This window comes from Zalophus californianus, chromosome 2 (assembly GCF_009762305.2).
Source record: "Zalophus californianus isolate mZalCal1 chromosome 2, mZalCal1.pri.v2, whole genome shotgun sequence".
Classification (NCBI taxonomy): domain Eukaryota; kingdom Metazoa; phylum Chordata; class Mammalia; order Carnivora; family Otariidae; genus Zalophus; species Zalophus californianus.
This window is the reverse complement of record NC_045596.1, coordinates 1,886,874-1,893,888: the sequence shown is the minus strand read 5'-3', so window position 1 is coordinate 1,893,888 and position 7,015 is coordinate 1,886,874. Positions and strand designations below refer to the sequence as shown.

General features: G+C 50.5%; 1 non-coding gene across 1 annotated transcript; it reads left to right on the top strand.

Annotated features, from left to right (window-relative positions):
• The first annotated feature begins 4,058 nt into the window (after nucleotides 1-4,058).
• LOC113926020 lies at nucleotides 4,059-4,202 on the top strand. The gene has a single exon (XR_003521109.1). It is a non-coding gene; the product is annotated as a U4 spliceosomal RNA (small nuclear RNA).
• The last annotated feature ends 2,813 nt before the right edge of the window (nucleotides 4,203-7,015 follow it).

Below are 7,015 nucleotides of genomic sequence, written 5' to 3'. Positions count from 1 at the left end.
CGCCGCAGCCCAGCAACGCGCCACCCTATAGGCCCATCCCGCGCCGCCCCGCCCAGCAACGCGTCTTGCGATTGGCTGACCGCTAGGAGGGCGGGCAGGGAGGGGGCGAGGCTCGCGCGGCGAGGGGGCGGGTAAGGGCGGAGGCCCCGCCTGCGGCCGCCGCGAACCACAGGGACCCCTCTGGGTGTGGTCCAGCCCGCCCACGGCGCTGAGCGGAGGGTCTGGCAGCACTGGCTGCCCGGGCGGCAGCGTCGGGATGGCGGGTCGCAGCCGCACAGGCCTCGTCGCTGACGCAGGCGGGCCGGCTGTGCCAGCAGCGCCCGCTGTCCCAGAACCGCTCGTGCACTCGCTTGTTGTCACTGGACAGACTCTCGTGGAGGCCCCCCGCGGGCCAGGGCCCGGGATGGGCAGCAGAGCGTCCTAGCGGCCCCGTTTCAGGCCAAAGGGGCCCTCGGAGCCCGGGGCCCGGCCCCTCCCTGCCCACCTCGTACACTCCTCCAGCAGACGGACCCTTGGACCCTGCGCCCCTGTGTCCGGCCCTGTACTAGTCTCTGCCCAGAAGCACCGCCCCCCTCCCCGGGTGGGCGGGGTCACAGGCAGCGTTTGGGGCTGGCAGCCAGGGTGGAGTCAGGACAGCGGGGTCTGTGGATGGCGATAAGGCTCCACCGACAGGGAGGCTGCCAGCTGCCCAGGGCCTGGTCTGTCGATTCTGGATGAACAAGCACCAGTCACCTCCGCAGAAGCAGTAGTAGGAGTCTAAGGCCAGGGCATTGGCAAGATCAGGCCACCTGCCAGTGACCTGGAGGCTAGCCCAGACCAGCACCTTCCCCTACCCTCTGGCTCCTCTTGTCTCATCTGGGCCCCGGAAAAGCCCAGGACACAGAAGCAGAGCTTCTTGTTCCCTTTATACCATAGGAAGCTGAGACCCAGCACTGGGCAGGGCAAGCACAGTGTGGCACCCGGGCCTTCCTTCCCAGCAGGGACCTCTTTGGCTTTGCCCAAAGAAGGGTCAGGGATATTGTCCAGGGATAATAGTCTGTGACCTCTGATCTCAGGGCACTTCTGCACAAGACTCCACAATTCTACATCACCATTGTTTCCCTTGCACCCAGGAACAAGGCCTGGCGCTTTAGAGCTTTCAATGAAGGGGGAGCCTGGGTGGCTCAGCCAGTTAAGTGTCGGCTCTTGATTTCCACTCAGGTCATGATCTCAGGGTCCTGGGATCAAGCCCTGGGTCAGGCTCCCTGCCCAGCGGGGAGTCTGCTTCTCTCCCTCTCCCTCTTCCTCTGCCCCTCTCCCACTAAAAAAATAAATCTAAAAAAAAAAGAGCTGTCAGGGCTTGCTCAAGGAAGGAAGGGACGGAGGGAGGAGTAGAAGATGATTGAGCATGTTAAATAGACGCAAAAAAGACCCAGATCAAGCTTCTAAAGGTGGAAAATACACTGAATGGGATTAACAGCACATTAGACACAGCAAAAGAAAAAGTGAACTGGAAGACATGGAGAAAGTAAATGAAATACAGAGAAACAAGCCTGAAAAGAACAAACAGAGCACCGGTCGGTGAGTTGTGGGACAACTTCAAGAGGCTTCATAAATGTGTAATTGGAGTCCCTGAAAATGGGGGTGGGGGTTAGGAAGAAGACAAATATGATTTGAGGATATAATGACTGAAATTTCTTTTTAAATCTGATGAAAACTACAAACTCACAAATCAAAGCATCTCAAAAAGTAACTTCTGGCTTGCTACTGGTCTCTGGTAGAAATGAAATGTGTCTATGGGACATCAAAAGTGACTCTGAGGCCAGGGGCCCCTGGGTGGCTCAGTCATTAAGCGTCTGCCTTCAGCTCAGGTCATGATCCCAGGGTCCTGGGATTGAGCCCCAGGCTCAATCGGGCTCTCTGCTCAGCAGGAAGCCTGCTTCTCCCTCTCCCACTCCCCCTGCTTGTGTTCCCTCTCTTGCTGTGTCTCTCTCTGTCAAATAAATAAAATCTTAAAAAAAAAAAAAAGTGACCCTGAGGCCAGAATTGCCCATCACTTGGTTCCATCAGGCTACCAAGACGTAAAGTCGGGTAGGTACATCATAATCTAAGTGGCAGATCCAGGATTGGAAGGCTTCATGTAGATGCAGAGGTAGGTGGTCCAGACACTTTGTCATCTACCACTATAGCAGCAGTATCTATCAGCTCACACCAGTGGTCTCAGCGATTCCCTGGACACAGTGACAGAGGAGCAAAAAGCATGTGCTTGGTTCATAGGAAGGTTGGCTCAATATGTTGGTATGGGCTGAAAATGGCCTGCTGCTGCACTATATCCCCATTCGGCAGCTGCCCTGAAAGACAGTGGTGAGGGGCAGTCACCCCCATAGGCAAAGCTTCAGGCAGTGAATTTTGCCATTCACTTTGTGTGGCAGAGATGTGGCCTGGACTCATAGACAGTGGTACATGGCTTAGTTGGTTGGTTGGAGCCTGGAAGGAACAATCTGAAAGTTCGGGCACAAAAAGGTCTGAAGACAAGGCACGTCGATGGACCTATGGGAATTGGTACGAAGAGTGAAGATCTTGGGGCGCCTGGGTGGCTCAGTTGGTTAAGCAATTGCCTTCGTCTCAGGTCATGATCTCGGGGTCCTGGGATTGAGCCCCGCATCGGGCTCTCTGCTCGGTGGGAGGCCTGCTTCTCCCTTTCCCACTCCCCCTGCTTGTGTTCCCTCTCTCACTGTCTCTCTCTCTGTCAAATAAATAAATAAAATCTTTAAAAAAAAAAAAAAGAGTGAAGATCTTTGTATTGCATGTTAATATTCACCAGTGAGCATCCACCACAGAGGCTCTAAACAACCAAGCAGATAGAAAGGACTGGCCAATGAGCATAAACCAGGCCCTTTCTTCTGACCCCATTGTGCTGGCACAGTGGTCTCCCCAGTGAAGTAATCATGGTAGCAGAGTGGAGGCCATGCATGAGCCCAACAGCATGAGTTCCTTGTAACCAAGGCTGATCCAGCTACCGTCACTACCAGATGTAGCCTGTCACCTGTCCCTACAGGAGCCAACCAGTTACTTATTGGCAAGTTGATTACCTTGGATCCCTTCTATTCTAGAAAAAGCAATAATTCATGTTCACTGAGACTGCCATGTATCTGGATGAGGGTGTGCCTTTTCTGCCTGCAATTACTTCAGCACCCCTATCAAGAGCTCACAAAGTGGGGCGCCTGGGTGGCTCAGTTGGTTAAAGCGACTGCCTTCGGCTCAGGTCATGATCCTGGAGTCCCAGGATCGAGTCCCGCATCGGGCTTCCTGCTCAGCGGGGAGTCTACTTCTCCCTCTGACCCTCTTCCCTCTCGTGCTTTCTATCTCTTATTCTCTCTCTCTCTCAAATAAATAAATAAAATCTTAAAAAAAAAAGAGCTCACAAAGTGTCTGATTGGCTGACATGGACTCCCACATAACTGCCTAGTTACCAAAGGATCTGCTTTATGGCAAAGGAGGTATGTAATGGACATAGGACCAGGAACCCACCATTCCTACCAAATATGTGGCACCCAGAAGTTGCTGGCATACTAGAGTGATGGGCTAGCCACATGGAGATTCAGATGAGGCTCCAACTCGGAGATGACACCTGCGAGGTGGGATGCTAGCCCCCAGGAAGCAGTACATATGCTACATCAATTCACCACTTTACGAGACTCTGTCCCTAATACGGACAATACCCAGTGACCTACTTGAGGAATCTGTGCTTCTGTTCTGCAACAGTAAGTGCTCTGAGCCTAGAGATCCTAGAGGTCACCAAAGAGGACGCTTCTACCAGGAGGCATAGTCATGTTGAAACTATGGCTGTCGCCTGATCGCAAGACCATAATGGACAAAGTTATGAAATCCTATGGGCAAACATTAAGGAAGACTCAAATTAATAGGGAGATAGACTGTGCTGATGAGTCAGAGGACGCAATGTTGTAAAGATGTCAATTTTTCCCAAGCTGATTTACAGCTATAATGAATTCCCAATCAAAAGATCAACTGAGTTATTAGTGACACTGATGAGCTGATTTAAAAATTTGTGCGAAAATAGCTTTGCACTGTGGCAGTATCGTAGCCAATGAGGTTTATCTGAAGCGCGATTATTGCTAAAACTTATGTGAAAAAAAAGTGGGACGGGATGCCTAGGTGGCTCAGTCGATTAAGCATCCAACTCTTGATTTTGGCTCACGTCATGACCTCAGGGTTGTGAGATCGAACCCCGCGTCAGGCTCCATGTGCAGAGCATGGAGCCTGCTGAAGATTCTCTCTCTCCCTCTCCCCCCGTTTTCTCTCTCTCTCTAAAATAAATAAATAAAATATTTTTTTTTAAAGTGGGAGAAAAATACTCATCTGGAAATAGAAAGAGCCACAATAGGGCGCCTGGGTGGCTCAGTCGTTAAGCGTCTGCCTTTGGCTCAGGTCATGATCCTAGGGTCCTGGGATCAAGTCCCGCATCAGGCTCCCTGCTCGGCAGGAGACCTGCTTCTCCCTCTCCCACTCCCCCTGCTTGTGTTCCTGCTCTCGCTGTGTCTCTCTCTGTCAAATAAATAAATAAAATCTTTAAAAAAAAAAAAAAAAAAAGAAAGAGCCACAATAGACAAGACACTCTCAAAGAAGAAAAATAAGGTGAGAACCTATTTAGCAGATATCAAGACATAATTAAGTGACAGTAACTCAGACAGCTGCTATTGGCATAGGAACAGACAGACAAACGGAATCGAACAGAGTCCAACAACAGACCTACATATATATGGATATATCACAGGTGGCATTGCAGATGGGGGAGGGGAGCAGATTATAAATAAACAGTGCAGGAATAGGTGGGTAAACCTATGGGGGAAAAAATGAAAGTGAACCCTTACCTCTCGCTGTATGCAAAATAATAATTATAGAGTTGGAGAAGATATTTGCAACACACATTTCTGACAACATCAAGGCTACATAAAGAATGTATAGATTAACAAGAAAAAGGAACAACGTATAGAAAAATGTGCAAGATATTTGAATAGACACTTCACAGGAGACAAAAATGGTTCATAAACATATGAAAATATGCTCAAGCTCATTAATATTAGCTAAATGCAAATTAAAGCCATAATTATACACCCACCAGAATGAAAAATGAAAAAAAAATCTGATGATACCAAGTGTCAGCAACAATGTGGAACCAAGGGAACTCTCTTTTATTGCTGTTGGGAGTGTAAACTGGAACAATAAAATTCCTGGAAGACAGTGAAGGGAAGTTCCCAATGCCCTAGAACCCAGGGGTCAGACTCCCAGGTACATACCCTAGAGAAACTCGTGCACGCATGCATCAGAAACACAAATAAGACTGTTGCTAGCAGCATTGTCTGGACTTGCCCCAAACTGGAAACAAACCAAATGTCCATCTACAATAAAATAAAACCCGTGAACTATGATACAGTTATATAATGGAACGGTTTTCAGCAATGAACTTGAACAAACTAGAGCTAAGCCCAGCAATGAGGACGCATCCCAAAGACATCATGGGCAAAAGAAGCCAGCTGTCAAAGCTTTCATCTGCACAATTCCATTCACATAAAATACGAAAACAGGAAACCACCGTGATGGATGTATAATTGAGTGGTGAAAGCTTTATAGCGGAATAAGAACGCGAGCCTCCCCAAAGCCAGGGCAGGGGTTGCTGCGGAGACTGGGAGGGGCGGAGCTGTGATGGGGAGGGCACATTGGTGTTGGAGAGACTACCTCTTGACGGGATCATAAATATGTTCACCTCATAGCAATTTGTTAGGCTGCACATTTGTGTTTGGCTCATTTTTCCAAATGTGTGTTTTGCTCTACGGGAAATCAAAGGAAAAAGGAGTGTGCTTCAGCTCTGAGCAGCTCAGAGTGTGGCCAGAGCTGAAGCTGGAGGGTGATGCAGGGGCAGCTGTTAGGCAGCCCCTAAGGATTCATGAGGAGCAAAGGAAGGTCTGAAGGAAGTGGATATGTTTGGGGTCTGCCCTGTGTCCCAAGACTCTCCCTCTGGTGGGAGTGTGCTAGAAGGTAGCCTAATGGGAAACGACCACTTCCAACCATCCTCAAGGGTCACTGTCCCCCTGGACTGGAGCCTTCCCTGAGGTCCCCCATCAGGCAGTCTTTTCCAGGGGGAGGAATAGGGCATGCAGGCAGAGACAGGGAACTGGATGTGCCAAGCTGCCCAGTGGGGGGCTTGGTGCCACTGGGTCACAGCCAGAGACAGAGACCCTCCTCCCCGCACTGCCCTCCTCTAGAGACACACGGATTCACTGTAAGCACCAGCTCTGCCCCGTATTCCCTGCATGTCCTTTGTGTCCTCCAGGCCTCCCTTCCCGAGGCCAGTCCCGGTGGGCACTGGGCAAGAAGCCCCTCGGCCCCAGGCTGCTGCCTTTTCTTCCCTGAGGCCCTGCCAGCACCACCTGTCCCACCTGGGGTGCAGGGAGAACCTCCTTGGACCAACAGGGGGCATCCCCCCAATGTGACCCACAGTTGGGGCAGGGACATGGAACCACTCAGGACTTGTTTTTGTTTTTGTTTAAGATTTTTTTTTTTTTTTGAGGGGTGCCTGGATGGCTCAGATGGTTAAGCATCTGCCTTTGGCTCAGGTCATGGTCCCGGAGTCCTGGGATCGAGCCCCGCATTGGGCTCCCCGCTCAGCGGGAAGCCTGCTTCTCCCTCTGCTTCTGCCTGCTGCTTCCCCTGCTTGTACACTCTCTCTCTGTGTCAAAAATAAGTAAAATCTTTATTTAAAAAAGATTTTTTTTAATGAAGATTTTATTTATTTGAGAGAGAATGAGAGCATGAGCAGGGGGAAGGGGCAGAGGGAGAGGGAGAAACGACTCCCCGCTGAGCACGGAGCCCTATGCGGACTCAGTCCCAGGACCCTGAGATCATGACCTCAGCTGAAAGCAAGAGTCAGGCGCTTCCCCGACTGAGCTCCCCAGGAGCCCCTCCGGACTTGTTTCATGAGGGCTCTTCTGGTTCTAAAAGCATCTCTGTTTACAAT